Below are 22,712 nucleotides of genomic sequence, written 5' to 3' on the forward strand. Positions count from 1 at the left end.
TAGTATCCTCCCTCCCCGCCCCCCTTTAGCTCTTCCTCTCCGTCCAGCCCAGGGAGGACAGAGGCTTGGAGTCAGGAGACCATGGGGCTCCCCCCTGGAGCCTCACTGTCTTCACCTGTAAAATGGGGTGATGCTGTTGGGACCAACTTTCTCCCCTGGAGTATGGAGCTGGAGTGCGCCATCCATTTGGCTGGTTTGGGAAGGGTAAAAATGGGGGGGCTCTCTGGGGTCCCCAGGTGTGGCAGCTTCCCTCAGTGGGCAATGGGGACAGTTGCAGCTGGGCCTCCTCAGTCCGGCCTGCTCTCTCAGTGGAAAGCTATAAAGGTTGTTTATAAGGCTGTGTGCAGAGGGGGACCAGAATGCCATAAAATCCTGTGATAATTGGGCCTGGGCTGGCCTACCTTTGTTCTGGCCCTAATGAAAGGCTTTGCTAAGCAGAGGAATTGTGTAATGAGATGGGGGTGGGGCCGGGGTGAGGATGGGGGAGGGGGAGGGGGGAGGGGAGCCGCCTTTTTAACACTTTTCCCCCCTTCTCTTCCCACTTCAACAAGGTCATTTGCATACAGACAATCTCCGAGCTCTTTACCCAATCTCTTAGGTAAACAGCTGATCGGGGAGGCGGGGGCGGGTCCTTCCCCGGCTGGACCCTGATCTTTAAGGCCCCCTTTCTAGGTGCCCGCACTTTGAAAGTAAAAAAAACGAGGCCTTTAAAAACTATTTTATTCCAAGTTTGCCATTGAGCCCAGGACGGGCGGGCGGGCAGACAGACGGACGGATGGACCTACGGAGGGATGGAGGATGGATGCCTGGCCACCGATTGGCCGGCCGCCTTTCCATTCATTCTTTCATTGGGTGGAGAGGGAGGCGAGGGGGGGGGGCAGCTCTCCACGGGCCCTCCCATTGTCTCTGGCCTCTCTGTAATTGACCATATTAATATGAGGAACCCCTGGCCGGGACGGCTCGAACTTGATCACTCGGAATAAAAGGCAGTTCGCAGGCGTTATTAATTTGGGAACAGTGGGGGAAACTTGGAGGGGAGCCAAGCCTGCTCTCTTCGCATTCTCCTGGGGGCTGGTTCTGCTTGAGGCTCCTGGCTTCCCTCCAGTGACCTCCTGAGGTGGGACTGGTTTTCAAATGCCGCTTGGAAATCTGCCTTTTATTAACTAGAAATTGCCCCAGATATTGTGTTTCTTGCTAATAATAACTCCCATTTCTTGAAGGTTTGGCAAAGCCCCTTTCCCAGAGTGAGGACTCCTCCGCCGCCGCCGCCGGGTTGGGGGGGGACTGGGAAATTGATTACCCCCATTTTCGAGAGAAGGAAACTAAGGCCCAGAGAGCTGATGACTTGTCCGAAGGGCATCTCTGCCCCAGACTTAGTGGTAGTCCTGAGCTTGGAGCCAAAGTCTCCGAGGGGCCAGTGCTTTTCTGTGAGTGTCTGGAAGCACTATTTACTAAGGAAAGGTCAGGTGAAGCCAAAGCCCCAAAGGAAGGCAGTTAGGGCTTAGCTTTCAGTATTGGTATTTAGCAGGATTTCTCTCTGGACCTTAGACTAGCCGGCTCTTTCTTTCTTTTGTCTTGGGGGAAAACCCCTTTTAATACTTTTGGTTTCTCAATGTACCACTCCCACCCCACCCCACCGTGTTCAGAGAAAATCAGCAGTCTGTAGTCTCCCCCTCTCCCTGAAAGTGTGGGAGGGTGCCTATCCTCACATCTCCTGCAGCACCCCCCAAATGGATCACTTAAATGATACTGGATTCTCCTGGTCTTTTATGTAGCTTCTGGTTACTCCACTCTGCATCAGTCCATAAAAATCTTCCCCTATTTCCCAGAATTCTTCACACCACTGGATTTACACTTGGTGGTGCTCTATCTCAGGTCCAGGATACCCACTTTGTTTTTCCTTTTCATTACTGTGAAAAAGTGTACCACAGCCCTTTCTAGCTAGGCCCCACCTCCAACAGCCACCAGAATCCAACTAGCCCAGTGCCTGCCGCTGTAGCCCTGTCCCATACCCCCCAACAGAGAGGGGTGGCAGTGGTATGTTTTATCCTCTGTTTTCTGAGACCAGATTAGTTGGTATGATTCTTCAGAGTTCAGCTGCCTTTCTGCATTGGATTTAATTTTTTTCTTTTTTTATTAGACTATTTTTCCGTGGTTCCATGATTTATGATCCCTCCCCTTCCCTCCTCCCTCCTGGAGCTGACAAGCAGTTCCACTGGGTTATCCATGTATCATTGTTCAAAACCTATTTCCATATTATTCATATTTGCAGTAGAGTCATCTTTGCATTGGATTTTAAAAAATTGTGCATATTATTTTCCTGATTCTGCTTTCTACACTCTGCCTCGGTGGACTCACATTGAAAACTCTCCCATTCATAAGTTCTTTTTTTTAAGCCTTTACCTTCCATCTTAGAATCAATACTGTGTATTGGTTCTAAGGCAGAAGAGCAGTAAGGGCTAGGCAATGGGGGTCAAGTGACTTGTCTAGGGTCACACAGCTAGGAAGTGGCTGAGGCCAGATTTGAACCCAGGACCTCCTGTCTCTGGGCCTGGATCTCAAACCACTGTACCACCCAGCTGCCCCCCCCCCCAATTCATAAGTTCTTAAACCCCAGTAGGATTCCGTTATATTTGTGTGCTCCAGCTGATTCACATTCCCAGTAGAAGGGCATCTACTTTGCTTCCAGTTTCTTTTCTCCTCACCTCTCCTATGCCCATTTCGTCACAAAACTGGCTCCTCTTGCTTAGAAGAGTCTTATGTAAAAGAGTTTCCTGCCCCTTTTATAGCCACTGCATAGCATTTGAAGCTGAGACTCGTTAGTGGGCAAAGACAAGCATCGTGGCCATTCGAGGCTGCTTTCGACTTAGCCTGGACACTTGTGTGGAGGGTATCATCCTTGAATCGGAGCTTCTCATGAAACGAAGGGGCCGAGTACACTCAGGGATTGTCTTTTCTTTTGGCTCGTAGCCCCAACTCGGGAAACCTGGGAAACTGTGTGCATGGTAACCTCCAGTATAGGGAGGCTTGCCACCCCACTTGTAAGCATGCCAGTTCTCAGTACTATAGAGGAAAGCTTTATTAAAAAGAGGAAAACAAGGCGGACTTTTGAATGAGCAACCCTTTGCCCCAAAGATGAATCTTAAGTCCTCAGCCGTAGTTTTAGACTGTGTCCCTTGGGCAGCCCACACTTCCCTCCACTCCTCAGGCCCGCCTGCTCTAAGGGGGGGTACGCCGGAGACTTGTCTTTTTCTCCAGCTTCCTGCCAATGTTCAGACCATCTTTATACAAAAAATGAAGCTGCTCTTCCCTTAGAGAGTTAGAAAAGAGAGGAGAGGAGGTAAGGGTGATGGGGAAGAGATATGGGGCAGGGAGGTCCTGCCTCCCTGAGGAGGGAGGTTGTCCATCAGGGCAGTAGAATAGATTTCTCAGCATTTATTTTAGGAGCTTAAAGAACTAACTATTCTCCTAACTTCAGAGGTTCAGAAAGAGTGAGTGGCCTCAAAGCTTAGGGAAGGAAGGAGGCTGTAAAATATGACCTAGGGCTTGGGGCTGACTTGCACCAAGATCTCTGCCCTTTCCCCCTCTGGGGGTGAGGAGTCATGGGCTCCTTGTGCCAGCTCAAACCCCAATAGGGCACTCAGCTCCAGGAGTAATCCTTGGAATCCTGGGGGTCCGGAGCCTTAGCCAAGAGACAACTGAAAGGCAGGGAGGCCATATTGGAAGGGTAGGAGAACTATTTGACAATAGAGGGCATAGGAGTTGCAAACAAGAAGGATGCTAGGCCCAGGAAGGAACAGCTGCCAACCCCAGGCCAAGGTCGACAGGTCATCAAAAAATCATAGCCATAGCAGGGTGGTGAAGGTGGTTGGCAGCTTAAATCACACTCCTCAGTGCTCTGCTCCCTCTCTTCTAGATCTAGACATCTGGGGCCCTGTTTGTCAGTCCAGATGCCCACTGAGGGGGGCTGTCACAGTGGGCAGGCCCCCAAGAAACAGGCATGGGAGTAGAGGTGGGGGCTCAAATGAGCCGTTCCTTCGGGGGCTCCTTCCCGGATTGTCTTGGGATACAGTCCCCTACCTGCTCTTCATCACTGGGCCGGTAGGTACCAGAGCACTTGCGCTTATCCAGCAGCCTCTGTCCCAGAAACAGAAATAGTGTTGCCAGGAGGAGAATACAGAGGACTGAGGAAATGTAGATGATGGTTGTCAACTTTCTATGGGATGGGACTTCATATTCTGAAGATGGGATCATGGAGGAAGTGGCCATGATGGCGGTTTCATTCCTGAGGGATCCAAGAAAATGTGTTAGGGTGTGTCAGGGGTCAAGTAGTCGAATACAACTCAGTGCCAAGAATAGCCCCAAACCACTGCTTCCTGCCATACGACCCCCAAAAAGTAAGACTGGGGGACTGTGCTGCTGCTGACCTGGCTCTGGTTTCTGGGCATCTTGGGCTGCTGGAGACTAGTACATCTCACACCGTTAGTGCCACTCTTTCAGCTTTGCCCCTCCAAATTCCACCTTTCCATTTTGGTGAGAATTCTCTTGCTTCCCTTTGGTTTTTTATACTCCTATCACCTCCTAATAATCCACTCCCACCATAGAACTCTCTCTTTTTGGAAAAGATATTTTATTTTTCCAATTACATGTAATATCAATTTTCAACGTATCTTTTCCAAAATTTTAAGATCCAATTTGTCTCCCTCTCTTCCCTCCCCCCCTCAGAGATGGTAAGCAATTTGATCTGGGTTATACATGTATTGTCATGTGAAACCTATTTCTATATTGGTCGTTGTTGTAATAGAATACTCATATAAAACCAAAACCCTGAAATAAAAACACAACTAAACGAAAGTGAAAAATAGCATGCTCTGATCTGCATTCTGACTCCAACAGCTCTCTTTTTGGAGGTGGAGAGCATTCTTTGTCATAAGTCCCTCCGAATTGCCCTGGATTGTTGCATTGCTGAGAGTAAGTAGCTAAGCCTCTCACATTTGATCATCTCACAATGTTTCAGTTACTGTGTACAATGATCTGGTTCTGCTTATTTCACTCTGCATCAGTTCACACAGGTCTTTCCAGTTCTTTCTGAAATCATCCTGTTCATCCTTCTTATAGCACAATAATATTCCATCACCCTCACATACCACAATTTGTTCAGCCATTCGCCAATCAAGGGGCATCCCCTCAATTGAAAAGTTATAATAACTAGAGATCTTTATAAAGATTTTTGTACAAGTGGGTCCTTTCCCCTTTTTTATGATCTCTTTGGGATAGAGACCTTGTAGTGACATTATAGGACCAAAGGGTATATATATACACTTGGGGTATAAGAACTCTCTTTTGTAACTAAGAAAAAAATAAGTACAACAAACTGGCAGTGACTGTGATCGACAGTCTATATTACAATCTGATCCCATAGTCCACCACCTCTCTACTGAAAGAAGGGAAATGTGTTTCATCGTTAACCCTCTGGAACCAAGATTAGACATGTTTGTGGAATTGGAATTTTGGATGTTTAACATGATATTAATTTACCTTGTAGTAATTGCGTGTATTCTCTGGATTCTGTTTTCTTCATTCAGCATCAGTTGGTACAAGTCTGACTGTATTTGGTGTCCTGACATTTCTCTTAGAGTTTCTAATTCTGTGGTCCACACACTTGGTGAGGCGAGGCAAGGCTGAGGCTGAGGCTACAATAACAACAACAATCATAATCAATATTTATATAGCACCTTAGAGGTTTGCCAACACATACATTATGTTTGAACAGTTTTCCAAGCTTTTGGTGTCATCCCCACTCTCCCTAGCCCCATGAAGGTCTGGGAGGCAATTGTTTAAGCAGGAAATGCAGCAAACTTGGAATCCCTACTCTGACATTTACCAGTTGGGTGACCTTGGGTAAATAACTCACTTAACTTCTCTGGGTTTCAGTGTTCCTTTCTATAAAATGATGGGGTTGGACGAAATGACCTGAATTCTCTTCCAGCTGTAGATGTGTAAGCCAATTGTTCTTTTCGCCTTTCTCCTCTGCTTCTTTGCCTTTTCCCTCTGCTTTGGGGTACAACCCCCAGTTCTTCCTAGTTACTCAAAAGAAAGGAAGGAAAAGGATCTGAGTTGCCACTGGCTTCATTGGCGTGGAGGGGAGAGAAGAGTCCTGAAGGCACCTGCCATCATGGCCCGGTGAAAGGCTAGCCCAAGTGTACACTGAGCTCACTTTTTGGAGATGCTGTCCGATTTTGAGACGTTCAGGAATCTGTTACTGCTGAAAGAATTGTAGACTTATTTTGGGGGGGTAGGAGGAAGAATGGTAGAGGATTTTTCTTTTGCTCAGCCCTCTGTATCTACATCCATATTCATCTATGTGTTCTTACGTTGAAATGGGTTCTTTTGTTTTCTATTTATACTCAGCTCCTGGAACTATCCCACAACTAACTTTCCTTAGGTCTGTTGAACCAGCTGACTTTCTGTTCCTCCTTGGTTTTTAATGATTAATCTTAACCTTGACAGCCTTGTCTCATCTTCTCATTCTTTCTTTTCTTTAATAAAATGCACTTTGGTGTTCTTTTCCAGCTGGTAGACTTATTTTGACAGAATACAACTAGGGCAGCAGCCCAGACACTGGAGCCTTGACTTTGAGCAGCGTTGGCACTGGCCTCTTATTTGTTCAGAATGCTCTGGTGTTGGCTTCCTGGAGATGGGCCTTTGGGAATCTGCTCAAAGTTTTCCTCTTCTGTTGGTTTCAAGTAAGATCCCAAGCTCAGCAAACCCTTTCTGCTAATAATGGTAGGAGGAAAAGGAACTGGGACCCTGACTCTTCTACTTTCTGCCCGTTGAGCTTCAGGCAACATCCTTCCCCTTTCTGGGCCCCATTTTCCTAATCTTGATAGCCTCAGATGCAACATTTGGCAGTTTTTCTTGTAGGACTCCATCCCCACTTCTTCTTGATGTTGTCTCATTATGAAACTCCATTCATTTGTGGGGGGGGGAGAGAGAGACAGACAGACAGAGGGAGAGGAAGAGAGAGAGAGAGAGAGAGAGAGAGAGAGAGAGAGAGAGAGAGAGAGAGAGAGAGAGAGAGAGAGAGAGCCCTTTCCATTCTTTAGAGGGATATTTTCAGCATTGCATTTGGGGTCAGAGGACCTGGGTTCAAATCTCATCTGTGTTCCTGGGTAACAGTTCAAATTCAGGCAAGCCTTTTGGCTTCTCTGGATCTCAGTTTCTTTCCCCTTTTAAATGAGGAGATAGGACTCCTTGGCTTCTAAGATCCTTCCCAGCTGTAGATCTGAGACCTTGTATGTGACCTTGATCAAGGAAATCTACTTGCTGGCCCTCATTTTCTTTCTCCTGTAAAATGAAGGGCTTGGCTTGATGACACCTGAGGCCCCACCCACCTCTAGGGCCATGGGCCTAAATGATCCAGTGTCCTTTCTTTAGCACCCATGTTTGGTGTGCTGGAGCTCTGGGACGTGAAGCTCATTGTATTGCCTTTGAAATATTTCCATCTTTTATCTTTCAACAGGTCCTAGAAAGAAATTTGCTCCTAGTTCTTTAGTGTTGGTCTTTCTGAGATAGCAGGGAGTTGCTTTATTTTGACAGGTGCTTGGTGAAAGAGGTTCTTAGAGGGTGGGGTGAGGGCAGGAGGGCCTTGTTTTTGGAAAGTCTGACAAATGGCAAGTGGTGTCTTCAAAGAGGCACTCCCCAATGAGGAATGGAATTGGAAGGCGCACAGGATCATGGAGCCCCTTTGAGTGCCATTTCAGGACCTTTCCCTCTTCTGAGCCCAACTCTCGCACGTTCCACAAAACGAGGGGGTGGCAATGGCAGAGGATTCCCAGAGGTCTTCTCGTCATTAAGAATATCAAAATGAGTCAACGCCTGTATATCCGAGCCCAAAGCTCAGTTCATCAGGGTATGTGGTCAACTGTGCTGGAGAGCACGCTAGTGATAGGGATGAGTGTGTGTGCACACATGTGCAGGGACCCTAGAGGCCATGGAGTGGGACGGGTCTCTCATTTGACAGGTTAGGAAATGTAGGCCCAGAGAAAGGAAGAGACTTGACCCAGATTACCTACAGAGTAAATGACAGACCTGGGATTCAAACCTAGGTCCAGAACCCTGAGTGCTGTACCAAGACTTGGTGTCACGGAACCCAATACTGGCAAATGGCTTCGGAAAGGAAGGATGTTTAGCAAGTAGAGCAGAACGTAAAAGGAGAGTGGCTAATCATGAATAGTCTCTAGCCAGGAAGGCCAGTGGAAAAGGAAGCAGGAGTATCACCACTTGGAGTATAGGACAGATGGGGTTAAATGAGCTGCTAAGTCAGGAGATGCTGTCTAGACAGCCTGCCCTTCCTTTAGCCATGAATCTGACAAAGTCTCCCCTCCTGCTCTCATATTCTCGGTTCTCTTCCGATTCTTGTGGAGAGCTAAGGTTTAGACCAGAGGTGTCAGACACACAATCAATCACTTGTGGCCCAAACCGGATTACAAACATCACTTAGAAATATTGAGCAAAAGAAATAAAAATACAGCTAAAATACAGTAGGTAACAGGAACTTTCAAACAAAGCTGGTAGGCGGCCTTCAGGGATCTACAGCTATGGATTGGCAGCCTCTGTTTCTCTTTGAGTTAGGCAGCACTGGCCTACATGACAGATGAGTCAGATTTTTGCTAAAGGTTCCATGGCAGTTTGACCCAAGGCCATGTTTTGTTTTGACCAAGTGGAGTGTCCCTGAGATCTCTTCTGGGCATTTTAATGTTTTTATAAGTGACTTGAAGGCGTAGATGACACAAAGCTAGGAGGGGTAGCTAGTGCACTGGATGACAGAATCGAGATCCAAAAAGATTCTGACAGGCTAGAACGTAGAAGAACAATCTTCTTGGGTCCTTGGGTCGGGTGCGGTAGGCTACTGATATGCATCATGTTCTAGTCCTAGAGTTTGGCTTTTGTTTTTAGCTGAATAAACTCCTTGTCTTCATTACTAGACTCTTCACCTGCCCCACTGCATGTCTGTGGGAACTAATATTGCAGCAGCCTGACTGTGATCTATTTTAGATTGATGGGTTAACCTGTTCCACTCTCAGGGCTACCCACGTGCCCATCTTCATTGCCAGACCTCTTTGGAGCCAAGTTGAGCTCCCCCAAGAGAATTCAAAATACTCTTTTAAAAAAACAAACCCTTACCTTCCATCTTAGAATCAATACTGTGCATTGGTTCCAAGGCAGAAGAGTGGTAAGGGCTAGGCAGTGGGGGTTAAGTGACTTGCCCAGGGTCACACAGCTGGGAAGTGTCTGAGGCCAGATTGGAGCCCAGGACCTCCTTTCTCTGGGCCTGGCTCTCAATCCACTGAGCCACCCAGCTGCCCCTGAGCTTAGAATACTCTTAAAAATCCATTTCTAGGTTTACAATCCTCTTTACTCTTTAGCAGTTTTCCTCTTCTCCAGGTTTTTAACCTTAAAGGGTAAGGAGAAACCTCTATGTTTTTCCACTTGTAGCTACTCTGGTTTTAGAATACAACTGCTACCTTAGGCAACCATTTCTAGTCCTTCTGTTCCACTCACAGGGCCTGATGAATCCCTCTTTCCCAAGGTTTAAGGTATAATCAGGAGAGAAAGAAAAAAGGGGAAGGATAGAAATGATGGAGAAAGGACGAAAGAATGAGCTAGCTAACAGCAGGTTTTCAGTGGCTTCCCCCATCTTGCATACTTTTAAAGAATTCAAACTTTTTTCATCTTGCATCCTATTAGCTCAAGTTGCTGTTCTTTTTGAGTGAAAGTACCCACCCCTCAATGCATCACTCTTTGCTTTAAATAAAGCCAATAGGCTACCTCCTTAGCTGGCCTTTTGAAACGTTGCAGACATTGTCCGCAGACTGAGATGAAACAAAAATGAGCATTGAATTTTTATTCTTAGAGATTGAGAATGTAAAGTATATTTAATTTGAAAGATTACACCCTCTCAAGGGTCTGGACACCTGGGAAGGTATTTTTCCTTGGTTTCCCCCCTTTTTTCCTTTGTGTATATGTGTGATGGGCATTCCTAGAGATCCTTCATCCCTTCCCCTTTTGGAAATCTCTGCAGCTGTCAAAGTGACCCTGTAAACATCTGGAATGGATGGTCTCAGAGGAGTACCGCTTGAACTTTTTCATCGCTTTCTGCACCCAAAACTCCACAAAAACCTTTGATAGGGAAGGATACCTTAGGGAATGGGCCATCGTGGAGGACACTGAATGAACCCCTTTCCCCCACCTATGTCAGAAGAGCCCAAGAGGTAGTTTGGAAAGCCCAGAGATCTTAAATGGGCCATCTTGAAGAGCATTACTTTGGCATGCCCATCTCCTCCTCCACTGTAACTTCCCTGGAGGCTGCCATGTAAGGCAAGAGGCCATCTTAGATGGGCCAATGAAAGTGGCATAATACTAACTCCATCATCCCCACCGGCCCCTGCCTGAGCTTGGAGGGAGCTGAAGCCTTCTTCTGTGATAGATTCCCAGGTGAGACATAGATTGATCTCCTTCATATTGTCCACCAAAGCCTCCACCTCCCAGACCTTGGATAATATTGGGTTCAGCCCGCAACCTTCTGAGATGGGCAGTAGGTGATTGTGGCCTTATAACACTCCCTTCCCCTCTCCTTGAGTGCTCTGTGGGTGTCATTTCAGAGGACCTCAGTAGGATGAGTGATGAGCACAATACTCTGGCTCCTCCATTCCCTCTCCTGCTGAAGGCTTCATAACTGTCATCAAGATTTCAACCACCTAGCAAGGACAATCACCTATGTCATCACTACCATGGCAACCTGAAGTTGTACAAAGAGCCCAATCTGAATGCTGGGGCTTGTTCACTCTGTTCATCCATCACTGATTGGCTACCGTACTGCCATGGCAACATCTACTCATAAACAGACAAATGAGAATGTTAAAAAAGTTACCTGCCCGCAGACTCCTAATTTTAATGGAAAGCTACCTACTCTGCCAACCCTCCTGTTAGCATTCATGCCCCTAGTCTAGTCTCCTTTTTCTTTAACACCTTCCAGGTCCGCTCTACACCCTCTCAGTCCTACCCTGGGCTAGTATGTCCCTCTTGCAACCCGGTTCTGGTGTAGTTTTTGCCTATTCACTCTGCCCACTGAAAGTCCTCTATCACCACCTCCTCAAAATAACTCAGACCTGGCTTTCCCCAGAGGAAAGCACCTGTCCCAGCCCCCTCTAATGGGGCCTACTCCTCCAATTCCCTCTGGACCGGGAGGGCTCAGATAATAGATTTAGCTATTCTTCCCCACTTTGCCCCTCCAGATTGTTCATCTGCTTAGGCCTTGCTCAAGTTAATCCCTCTCTCCCTTTGTCTCTGAACCTCCTCCCCACTAGGACTTTGAGTCATCCTTCCATTGCTTTTGTCATGATCCTTCAGGCACGCTTGTCTATTGACTTCTCATGGCACCAATGTGACCATCTCTCCAAACCTGGAAAAGCCTTGCCTCAGTCCTGTTTAGACCCTTGAGCTACCTTCCATTCACCACTCCAGTTCTCGAAGGGAAGGTGCGGCACCTATTGTCTCGACTTCATCATCCATGGATTGCTTCTTGACCCCTGCATTCTGGCTTTTGCCCTCACTGTTCCTTGCAAACTTCCCAAGTCATCAGTGTAGGAATCCAATGGCTTCCCCCACCCCAGTCTTCAATTGTCTTCATCCTCTGTGTAGTATTTGACCCTGCTGGCCTTTTGTGTACTTTGTCATGCTTTGACTTTTGTGACATGACTGACTTTGGGTTCTTGGGTCTCTCCTTAAATCATCCCGTTTCTCTCTTCCTGACCCCTCCCCTACTGCCATGGTGGCATCTACTCATAAACCTAGAAGAATTTTTTCAAAGTCACATGTCCTTAAACTCCTGGGCTAGCCTCCTCAGTGATCCCCCGGGCTATCATTCTATCCTTGACACAGTTGTCTAAGTGGAAGTCCTCGAATGCAGACCGTAGACTTCCTACCTTGAGAACTTTCGGAATCGTTATCTTCCTCCCAGGCCACTTACACAAGGGCCCCATCCCCTGGCATTATGGTTTTCACCGTCTCACAATCCCGTTGTCCATATAATATACTTAACTGGCCATGCTTTGTTTTCTCAATGGAATGTGGCCTCCATGATGGCAGGGACTGCTCCACTGTTATCTTTGGATGTCTAGCACCCAGTCCACTTGGCAGCATGGAGTTAGGGAAATTTGGCTTCAAGTCCTGCCTCTTAAATCCATTGGCTGGATGACCCTGAGCCAGTCACTTAACCTCTCACTTCTCCCAATCTCTTCCCTACCTCCATCAAATTAGAGAAGAACCATAGATTACCTCTGATTTAGTGGGGGGAGCATTCACAGAAAGAATTCCCCACTCCAATGAGACCCCAGGTCCAGAAAAGGAAAGGTTTGTCTGATGGTAGTGATGATATGAGTGAGAGCTCCCTTATTTGAGTCTTCTAATCTCTTCTGTTAACTTAACGAGTCAGGTAGTTGCTGGTAGTAGCTTCATTTGAGGGGTGAAGCAACTGAGGCTCCTGTCACCTTCACTTCCCATCACACTTCAGCCATGAACAAGGAGCAGTGGGCAGAGGTTCTAACCCTATTCATCATTTTCGCTGTCCCTCAGTTCCTTTACATTCACGGGATGCTCCTAGACCATTGACACTGTTCTCTTTTCCCCTTTCTCCCTTTGCATTTTTGACCCTCTAGTTAGGCAGTTGGATGCCATCTTCCCCTTTCTTCTTCCCTTTATATAGCACAGTTCACATCCCACCTCCCTGTTTTTGCAAAGGCTGTTCCCCTGTGCCTGGAATGCACTCCCTCCTCAGTTTTACCACTTAGAATGCCAGTTTCTTTCACAGTTCAACTCCGATTCCTTTTCCTTTGGTAGGCCTTTGCCATGTCCTCCAGCCACTAGTGTTTCCCTGGCCAAATTTCCTTTGATTTCTTTTATATATTTGTGCTTAATAAACCTCCCCCGTAGCCTGTAAGCTCACTGGTGCTTTTGCATGCTCACTGTTTAGCTCGGTACCTGGTACATGCAATAAGTGCTTGATGATTGGGAGATGGAGGTCCACACCACCACGTATGAGGAGGGCCTGCTTTCAAAGAAAGTGGAATGAGGATTTGTGCCAGCGTTTGCTCCTGACCAATACACACTCCAGCCTGCCAGCTATTCTATTATCCTCAGTTGCTGAAGGGCTTGTGCAACAATTTTGTGTGTTTTCTTACTTTGCATCTTGGAAGTCTGATAACACCAAATTGGAAGCCTTTGGCGCTCTTTAAACCCAATATACAAGAGCCCACCAGGCACCATGGAAGAAGGCTATCCAATGGGAGGGGGAATTCCTTTGTGAGAACTTGCTCATATCCTTTTTAATTGCTTGATAAAGACGGAGGCATCACTTTACACTAAGGGACCATTTCCAGGTAGGAGGAGGTGGCCAACCACTGCAGTGTCTTTGCCAAGAGAGCCCCAAATGGGGTCACGAAGGGTCGGACACAACCACAACGACCGAACAACAACTGTTTGCAGATGTCAAGTGGTAGGACAGAAATGCGTTGTTATTGGGCAGCTCACCCAATTTAGAAGAGTTGTTGCTAAGTCTCTACTCTTTGTTACTCCTCTCCAGCTCAGCGGTACGCTGGCAGTTCATGGGCCGCCCCTTGTGCTTTCAGTAGTGAGGGACAGCTGTGGTCCCTGGGAAGGGACTACTTTTGTAGTTGACACTTCTGAATCTGAGTCCAAATTCTAGTTGTGGGAAGATGAGCCAGTCCCTCCTCTTCCCCTCTGTAAAGTCAGGTTGGTCTGCTTGTGTCCACCACCTCACTGGGCTCATCAAACAAGCAAATGAATTGCAGTGGGCTTGGCAGTGGTGGAACCCTCAAGTACATGCTACAGTGACTAGCAGTGCGAATCTGAGCTTCCTTTACTTACCAAACTGAGTTTCTTTTTTTTTAACATTCGCCTTCTGTCTTGGAATCAATACTGGGTATTGGTTCTGAGGCAGAAGAGTGGTAAGGGCTAGGCAATGGGGGTCAAGTGACTTGCCCAGGGTCACACAGCTGGGAAGTGTCTGAGAACAGATTTGAACCCAGGACCTCCCGTCTCAAGGCTTGATTCTCAATCCACTGAGCTACCCCGCTGCCCCCATCAAACTGAGTTTCTTAAAACCAGCCCATACAAGAAACCTAGCCTTTAGCACAGATTATGTGATTGTTTGATTTATCCAGAAATGGCTGTCTTTGAAGAACTGCAGAATTATTCCTAAATGTTTCAGGAAAGACTTTGGGAAGAAGTTTTGAAATTGAAGGCAGAAATAATTGAGAAGATGGGAAAACAATCTCTTTTTCATTATGTTAGTCCAAAGCTAGAATTCACAGGCAAGGTGAATTCTCCGTCTCTCTGTCTCTCTCTCTCTATCTCTCTCTCTGTCTCTCTGTCTTTCTCTCTCTCTCTACCCCCCTACCCCTCCCTCCCTCTCTCCCCCATCCTCTGAGGTCTACTCTAGGAGGGCCTCTCCCTCCATCCTCTAAGGTCCAGAGTCTGTTTGTCTGTCTGTCTGTCTCTCTGTATCTCTGTGTCTCTGTCTCTGCCTCTCATCTTTTCCTTGAGGTTCAAAACTTCACCTCATTCACCCTTTTTCTTGTCGCTTCATCCTAGGAAACGATTGGAAATAGAAAGAGTCCACGTGGGTATCAGCTGCTTGTTGCCAGTGGTCCTCATGTACCACATAATGAGAACCGCATGGAATAGTAGCTAGATCACTGGGCTTAGAATCCCGAAGCCCTGGGTTCTGATCCTGCCTTGCACACTAAGGAGCAGTCTAAATCTGAACAGCCTCTTCTTTCCAAACCTCAGTTCCCTCATTTATCCCATGTGGATAATAATAATACCTGTCCTGCCTGCCTTTTGGGGTTGATGAATACGAAGTGCTTTGCAAACCCCAAAGCACCATAGAAATGCAAGCTATTGTTCTTGTTATTATTAAGCATTATTACAGTAATTGGGACTACTGTGTGTGGAGATCCTTGCAAGTCTCGGGCTTCTTCCTGCCCCCAGGCTCACCATGTCTTCTATGATTAAAGACCCTTTGCTCTTTGGAGGCTGGCCTGCTACCCGGAAGGAATGAAAAGCAGGCCCAGCTGCTCTTTGTGGAGCAAATGATTTTTATTTCTAATAATTCTCTCTGTTGGCCTTTTCCTCCTGCCCTCCTTCCCCAGCCACTTGTGCCTCCCCTTCAACTAGCTGTCCTCCCCACCACATCCCCCCAGCATGCACTTTAGGTTGCTTATTTCTTGTTTGGGCAGAACTTGGTTTGTAAGTCATCTCCTCCAGTAGACAGTGGGCACCTTGGAGGCAGGCTGGCTGGCTGGGCCCAGAGTGGGCATGGGATACTGACTGATGTTAGAGAAGCTAAACTTCTTTCCCCAATTGCCAGGAGGTAGGCTTTTAAGTATTTCCGGAGTGCTTTCCCCTGTGGTAGCAGTCTTTGTCCATTTTACAGATGAGGAAATTGAGACTCTCCTGCTAAGCGATGAGCTTTACTCTTGCCTCAATGGCTTAGCACTAAGTAGTTAGCCCTTTCTCAATGCTTTTTTTTAAAACCCTCACTTTCCATCTTGGAATCAATACCGTGTATTGACTCCAAGGCAGAAGAGTAGTAAGGACTAGGCAATGGGGGTTAAGGGACTTGCCCAAGGTCACACAGCTAGAAAGTATCTGAGGCCAGATTTGAACCCAGGACCTCCCATCTCTAGGCTTGGCTCTCAATCCACTGAAGCACCCAGCTGCCCCCTCCCCTTCTCAATTCTAATCCCTAAGCAGAAGTACCCGAACTCAGTGGGAGTGTATTTATTTGAGCTTCTTCTGTGGTGTGAATTCCTTTTAGTAAATGTGAATTTGCAATGGGATCCTCCTTTCTATATTTTTGAGCTATGCAATCAAATAAAATAAATATATAAATAATATATATAAAATAATATATTTATATTATAAAATAATAAAATATAAAATACATAAATAAATATATAAATATATGAAATAAATATATATTTAAAATAAATAAATCTAGAAATAAAATTTATAAGATATATAAAAATATAAAATATATATATAATAAATAAAAATATATACATATTTATATATTCATTTATATATTTAAGAAAATAAAAATGTTAAGCCCTGGCTGAAGCTGCATCTAATGAGGGAGAAATCAAGTCATTACCCTCCCTCCCCCAACCCCTCAGACTCCCTTTACTTTTCTCTTTGTAAATTTGTTAACTGATGGATCCTAATAGAAAAGCTCATTATTAAAAAACCTGTGACTGTTGTTGAAAACAACTGTCGGGGCCCCCCTCTGGGCCATGGAATGGCTGCCCCTTGTCTCTAGGTAATCGCCCGAGTTCCCTTTCAGTTGAGGGACTGAATGATAACTTGTTTGGAAAGTTACAAAGGTGATCCTTGGCCAGGTTGCTTCTGACTCCAAGATACTATAACTTAGTCATTGTCAACACAACTAGTTGGTATTAGAGCTGGAATTCGAACCCAGGGTGCCTGATACCAAAGGCCCAGGGCGACATTATATTCCTTTTACAAGAGTATAAGAAAGATTGCCCCAATTTTACAGAAGAGAAAACGGACAACTTCTTAAAGGAGAAGGCCAAAAAAATAGGAACAATCCCACGGCTTGAAGCATGATCGATCATTCCATTGGACTGAGAGATGGGCTGTTTCCTTGTGTGTATGTAGCCTTGATTTTAAGTATACTTAACAGAAAAATCCAAACTTTGGGAAGTGAAGAATGACTCTATCTTGCTACCTGATATTCCCTGACTCATCCCTTCTGGGGGAGGGATCAACTTCAGGCATTGATGATGGACTTACTATGCGCCAGGCCCTGGACACCCCCCCCCCCCCGCAAAAAAATGAACCTACTGTGGATGGAGTCAACGAACACATGAGTGAGTATATCCAAACTGAGTGTCACTAGCAATGGGGGGGGGGCGGCACTTGAGCTGAGCTTTGAACGAAACTCGGCAGGTCATTCATTCCCTGACATTGGAAGTGTCCCCCCTCCCATGTGAATTAGCATCATGATCTGATTTATGTTGGGAAGAAAATCTGGATCGTGTACCGGGTTAGCATTTCCGTTTGTTTTTTCCGAGGATCTGGAACAACAGATTTTTTTTTCAATCAGAGATTCTCCCTCGGCTTGGCCCCAGGGAGAGGCCTTTCTACCTATTCCCTTGAAAGGATTAGGTAAAGATAGCAAGGGAAGAAATGGCCCACTTGTTGGTGGCTGCCACTTGCTCTCAAAGCACTTTTGAGGGTATTAAGAGAGAACCTCAGGACGTGAACAGCAGTGCTGTGTTAGATCTGGTCCTTCAGAGGAGCTCGGCCAAGAGGTAACTGAATAAACCGTCCCTTAGCTAATAGCTGGCATTCATGGCATTCTTTTGTCCCAGTGGGCTGCCCCAGCACCTCCATTCATGTCAGCAGGAGTTGGGGTCACAGAATGGAAACCTGTTGCTCAGGCGTGTTCTTGTTGCCCTTTGAAAGGGGAGTGAATGGGATACGGCTTTGTCATTCCCCTCTCCAGTGCAATTAGTTGAAATGGAGAGAGCCTGGGTTTGGGCCAATTACCTTTCCAAGAGAAGGTTTCCCAGAAAATCACTTTTTTCCTTAAGTAATTAAGCTTTCATTCCTCAAGCAGTTTTCATTGCCTGTTTGCGGGCAGAATTCCACGTCTGCCCCACGAGAAGAGGTCAGGAGTAAGTGGGATCCTCCTAGGAGATTGTCTTGGCAAGGACCTTTTCCCTACAGGGCTTTAAAAAATCTTCTCTCTTCCTCTTCTCATTCCAAGTCAGTCGGGCTTTTAAAAAATTTTTGCAGGTGGTGGGGGGAGTCTTAACTTGTGATTTCATCTGTGCAAGGTATTTTTAGTGTGGAAAGCACCTCCATGGCAGAGATCTGCTGCATCTCCTTTGTGGCAAAGTCTTAGACTTGTTTTGGGCCTCAGAGTCAGGCCACTTGGCTAGGATGACATAGCTTAGTATGACAGGATTTGAACTCAGGTCTTCTTGACTGGAGATGGATTGCTGCCTTTTGCAATCAGACAATGTAGCTCTGGGCCCCTTCTCCTCTTTGGATGTCAGTGTTGGCATGTGGAAAATAAGTGGGATGCTTGATGACCTCTGAGGTTCCCTCCAATCCTTTCCCTACGGTCCTCTGCCTCCACACCCAGCACCCACTCTTCTGTCCTGCACTGGGAAAGGTGGAAAAAAATCAAACCTTTCAGCCCAAACTGCACGAAGGTTGTTGGCTTGAGGGCAAGCCTGACGCCACACATTGTCGGAATAAGAAAACGGTGTGTGGAAACTCTTAGAACAGCAGGTTGGCTTGGGCCTTCCAACCCCTCCCTGAGCAGGAGTCCCCTCTATGGCCTCCACAAAAGGCAGCCATCCAACCTCTGCCTGAAGACCTCTTGGGATCAGGGAGAGAAGGGGAGCCCGGCCTTCTGGAGGCTGCCCATTCCACTTGGGGAAGGCCAAAATTTACCCTTTACAGCCCTCACCTCTTGCTCCCGACTCCACCCTCTGGGGCCAAATAGAAGCAGTCTAATCTCTCTTTCACATGACAGCCCCACAGATACTGAAAGACAGTGATTGATTGCATCCTCAGTGTCTCTGGTCACCCTCCTCCAGCCAAGCTCCAACTTGTCCACATTCTTATTTCCAAAAAATGTGCTGCCCCAAACTGAATGCAGATCTTTTGATGTGGTCTGACCATCAATGCAGGACTGTGTCCTATTAACTTTATTGGCCACAATGTCATGCTGTGATGCCCGTGGAGCTTGTGGTCCACTAAAACCCTCAAGTCTTTTTCATCTGAGATAAAGAGCTGGATATAATCCTGGCTTGGGTGTCATCTTATTACTATGTGCCGATCATTTTCTATCAGCCTAAGGAAGTGGGATTGATTGGGCTGGCTCTTAGTTAACTTTCAATCCATCTCCTCACAGCCCAGCCCTTAATGCTCAAATTCATCCCATTGCTGACTTAAGCTTATTCTTTTTGACCCTTTGGCAGAAGCCTACAGATTATCCCTTTGTCTAGGCAGCACAGGCAAGGGATTATAGGATCATGGGATCATAGATTTAGAATCGGAAGAGACCTCAGAGGTCATCTAGTCCACCTCTCTCCCAACTCCCATTTTTTATGGATGAAGAAACTGAGGCCCAGGGACGTTAAGTGACCTGCTTGAGGCCACAACAGCTAGCAAAAGGCCCTGACTGCATTTGAACTCAGGCTTTTTAGCTCTAAATTCACCACCCCTTTTCTACCACGTAATGCTACATCGCCCCCAAGGACAGAACTAGTGACACTAAGCAGAAGTTGCTGAGTGGTGGTTTTAGTTTGACAAAAGGCAAAACTTACTGACGGAGAGCTCGAGGACCGGGAAAGGGGCCGCCTCCCAAGTGAGGAGCCTCACTGTCCCTGGAGGGAGGGCTCCAAGCAGAGTTGACGTGTTCACTTGTGGGGATGGATATATAGGTTTATAGAAGGGCTTTGAGTTTCAGGTACGAGGGGAAAGTAGATGACCTTCCAGGGTCCTGAGCTCCCTTCCGCCTCAGAACTTCTGGGATTTTGCCTTGAAATCAGACTTGTTCCTTAGACTCCTGTTACGAACCTAATCCCTCTGGGCTTCTTGGGAGGAACCTTTGGCCTTCTTTTGGTGGGGACCATGACGGCTTTTTCTGAGCTATTGCCTTACTCAAAATTGCTGGTGGGTGGGAGCTGTTCTAACAAGGACTGGCTACATCCAGGAGCCCTCAAATGTGCCATCTTCCTTGAATAATTAAGAGCACATTGGGAACTTCTCTTCCCTCAGAGATACTCCCTACCAGGTTTGCTTGCATTTTGTTGACTTTTCTCTCTCTGCCACTTAAAGCCATTTTGGGGGCCTAGGCCCAGGGATGGGAGGGTAGGGATGGATCGAGGTGGGAAACCAGACTTCAGTGTTGAAATGAACATACCCTGGAGGTAGATAGTACCCTAATCAATGAACATTTTTAGTCCCCTACTTTATTATGTGACATGGTAAGGAGAGCACTGGAATTGGAGTCAGGAAGCCTTGTGTCTCAGACATTTAACTAGCTATGTGATCTGCCTATGTCACTTAACCTCTCTGAGCCTCTAGTTTGCTCATCTGTGAAATGGGACCTACTTTACAGGGTTGTTGTGAGAGCTAAATAACATGTAAAGCATTTTTCCTTCAACGTCATCATCATTACAATTATTCTCATTATGATTACAAGCCAGGCTTGGGGCTAGGCGTTTAGGATATAAAGGCCTAAACCAAGTAACCCTGGACTTTAAGGAGCGCATGTTCTATTTGGGGGAGATGAGTAGAGAGCCAGAGGTTCTTAACCTGGCTTCCGGGAACTCTTCCACTATTCTGATGACTATTGCAATATGATTGTTTGCTTTGTAATTCCATGTGCATTGGCACATGCCTTTACACATTTATCCAGAGAACAAGGCCCAGGAACTTCCCTGGGCTGAATGCTCCAGGGGTCTAGGACACAGATATAATTCAGACGCCCTATTCTCAAGATTAATGCAATGACTGCTGGCTCCGTTCTCTCTAAAAATCACCTTCCTCTTTTCTAGCACCTTAAGGCTACTATGTATTTCACTCCAATAGCCCTATGGGTAACTGATTATTACCATTCCCATTTTACAGATGATGAAACTTGAGTCTCCGCAAGGGCAAACAATTGGGCTTAAATCATACATCTATATAAGTTTTGGAGCAAGGCTTCCCAACTTGAGAGCATCACAGCATCTCAGAGTTGGAAGGGACCTCAGAGAATATGTAGTCTACAAGAAACCATCATTTTCCAGCAGCTTGGAGACCTCCAGTGAGCAGGAGATGAACCCCACCTCTGTCTCTATAGACAGCCCATTTCACTTGGGGATGACTCTCATTCGTAGTCAGCTTGATCAACATCCAGCCTCAGCTGGCCTCTTACCAACCTCCGGCCCACTCAAGAGAAAGACTTCTCAAGAGCTGCACTAATAAAACTGTTGCCAGATCCTAGGTTCTTATCTGTAGACACCTTTGAGGTTCCCCATAATCCTTAGTCATGGCCTCTCATCTTGAGAAACACTGATCTGACTTCCCCAGATTTTCCAAGCTTTGAAGGGCCCTTGAGAGCAGTGTGGGCCAACCTAGAGCTGAACAAGAGTAAGCATCATTGACCCCTGGCCATTCAATTGTTAGGGTACTTTTCTGCATCTTGAGCCACAAGGTGGACTTGGAAACTTGTACCTGTTGTTCCTGGTTCCACCTTGGGCACTCAGTGAGTGGCTTTATTTTCTTCAGATGAGTTTCCAAGGAGCCCAGCCCCCAGTCCATCCTTAACTCTTTTACATTCTCTCTTCCCCCCCCCCAACCCTACATTTCAAAGGAAAAGGGAGATGGGCCTTGGGACCTGGGAAAATAGGTGGATCTTTTTAGGGGAAGTGAAGCAAAGGGTAGATGTTTGGAAGACATTGGGCCTGTGACTTTGGAAATAGTTTGCTCCCCAGAGGGAGGAGAGTTGTTTTTCTAAACCCTTACCTTCCATCTCAGAATTGTATGTATTGGTTCCAAGGATTAAGAGTGGTGGGGTGAAGGGACTTGCCCAGGATCACATATCTAGGAAGTATCTGAGGCCAGATTGGAACCCAGGACTTCTCGTCTCTAGGCCTGACTCTCCATCCACTGAGCCACCCAGTTGCCCCCAGTGCCTCCTTTTAACAAGCTGAGAATATCTTTAGATTTTTTCCCGTTTGGTCTAGATCTCTGCTTACTTCTGATGGGGAACTTGGCTGCAATCACAGGTCTTCCAAGTTGTCTGGGGACAATGAGTGATCAAGTGACTTTGTGGTTACAAAGCCAAGAGGTGCCAGAGGCAGACCTTGAACTCAGCTTATCCTGACTCCAGGAGCAGCCCTCTCTTCATCTGGCAGGCTGCTTCTCTTTAGATGTCGCCTTATTATGGGGAAATATTCTTTTGATCCAGTAAACCAAGTGAAAGCCAAGGCCCTGGGATGCTAACACATGCAAGCTATCACTAAGAGGGGAGTCGAGTGCTTTGTGCCAAGTGTAGCTTCTGTTTGATTTAGACCCCATCCTATAAGAGCCTGATTTAGAATTGAAGCTTGTTTCCCCATCATTTTCCCAAATGAAGGAGTTGGATGAGACGATCTCTAAGGTTCCTTCCCGCTTTGGATCCTGGGAGTCTCTACTTGCAATCCTGAAAGGAGATCTAGTCATCAGATATATGATAGAAAATGTGTAGGCAGGCTTTGGAATCAGAAAACCTGGGCTTCTTTGCTCTTGGGTCTGCCGTCTTCTAGCTGTGTGCCCTTGGGTATGTCTCTTACCCTGAGCTCTGCCATCAGTTTCTTCATTGCAAAATGTGGAGAGACCCAACATGTGTGAATCCATGGACTTGGGCCATTGGAACACTCATAGTAGGATGCTTGTGTTCTGGTGTTCCACACACTGGGAAACCTCTCTCGCTGTTGTTCTCGTGGCCCAATTTTCCTGGAGGTTTAGAGCCTCAGATTGTGAGGACTGAGATGCCTTCAGAGGTCTGAAGGAAAGCCAGGCCATTCTGGTATTGTCCCCAAGCATCTCCATAATGCCAT

At 46.6% G+C, this 22,712-nt stretch overlaps 1 protein-coding gene and 1 long non-coding RNA gene across 2 annotated transcripts in view; one reads left to right on the plus strand and one right to left on the minus strand.

Moving 5' to 3' along the window:
- GPC4 (glypican 4) overlaps nucleotides 1-22,712 on the plus strand; it is a 136,638-nt gene that overhangs the window by 22,892 nt on the left and 91,034 nt on the right. The gene's annotated exons all lie outside the window — the stretch shown is intronic.
- The window catches only part of LOC130456126 (uncharacterized), a 44,705-nt gene continuing 25,057 nt past the window's right edge, over nucleotides 3,065-22,712 (minus strand). The window contains exons 2-3 of the long non-coding RNA XR_008914624.1: nucleotides 5,539-5,693; nucleotides 3,065-4,285 (exon numbers count right to left, since the gene is read on the minus strand). This is a non-coding gene — a long non-coding RNA (uncharacterized LOC130456126). The remainder of the gene's footprint in view (nucleotides 4,286-5,538; nucleotides 5,694-22,712) is intronic.

The sequence above is a fragment of the Monodelphis domestica genome, chromosome X, assembly GCF_027887165.1.
Source record: "Monodelphis domestica isolate mMonDom1 chromosome X, mMonDom1.pri, whole genome shotgun sequence".
NCBI lineage: Eukaryota > Metazoa > Chordata > Mammalia > Didelphimorphia > Didelphidae > Monodelphis > Monodelphis domestica.